Genomic DNA, 942 nt, shown 5'->3' with positions numbered 1-942 from the left:
AAAGAGGTTTTTAATCTCAATGGGATCTTCCTGGTTAAATAAAGGTTAATAAATAAATAAATAAAAAATATCAGGGTTTTATACTACTTATATATATAAGTAGTATATAAGTAATATGTAAGTGGTACAGGGTGGGCTTTTAATTTATTAATGATATCACCATGACAATACAAAAGTGCATGAGACAGTGAAATAAAGCATGAATAATTTTACATTGCTATAATAACATATGAACGACTAAAACTTAGTTAAAAAAGAAAAAAGTACAGACATTTTATATGTTGAACAGTTATATCCAAATCTATTTTACAATATCATCAACAATGTTTTCAGCTTAGTGCTGTGTGTTGCTCTGAGTTTTTGTCCTGCTGATGTTTATTTTTTAAAATAAAGACGTTTATTCTAAGGCCAAAATCTCACTTTAAGAAATATGTAAAAATTTTACAGTCTTTTACTTTTCGTTGACTCTTTCTAGTTAAACATAGAATCCATCTACATACTTGTTTCTGACGGTCTGTAAACTCAGTTCTATTGAAAGTTTAGAATGCTAAACATGCGCAGCAATTGTCCAAAATGGAAACAATAGTGGTTATTTAACATTTTCCTACTTTCAGTGAAAACAGTTTTATTTTTAAAGGTTTATAATATAAAATAATTATGTGAGTAAAAATTTTATTTTATTTTTGAAGCATTATTATGAACAAAAGAGTAAACCATGGTTTACCTTGGTTACCCATGGTAATACATTTAATAAAAGCAGTTAAAAGAGAAAGTGGATTCATATTTTGAAAAAAAAATTACATTAAAATGTTTCATTTGACACTGGTATAAACAACAATCAGTCTATGTTTTCAGGTTTGTCTTGTGTGCTGCTGTGTGTCTCTGTCCTGCTGTCTTCTGCCTGTGAACACACACTCTGCTGTGCTTTGTCCTCTGAGCTCC

The sequence above is a fragment of the Pundamilia nyererei genome, unplaced genomic scaffold (assembly GCF_000239375.1).
Source record: "Pundamilia nyererei isolate P.nyererei 1_Seehausen unplaced genomic scaffold, PunNye1.0 scaffold00032, whole genome shotgun sequence".
Lineage (NCBI taxonomy): Eukaryota > Metazoa > Chordata > Actinopteri > Cichliformes > Cichlidae > Pundamilia > Pundamilia nyererei.
The sequence above is the reverse complement of the archived record's forward strand: the minus strand, read 5'-3'. Positions refer to the sequence as shown.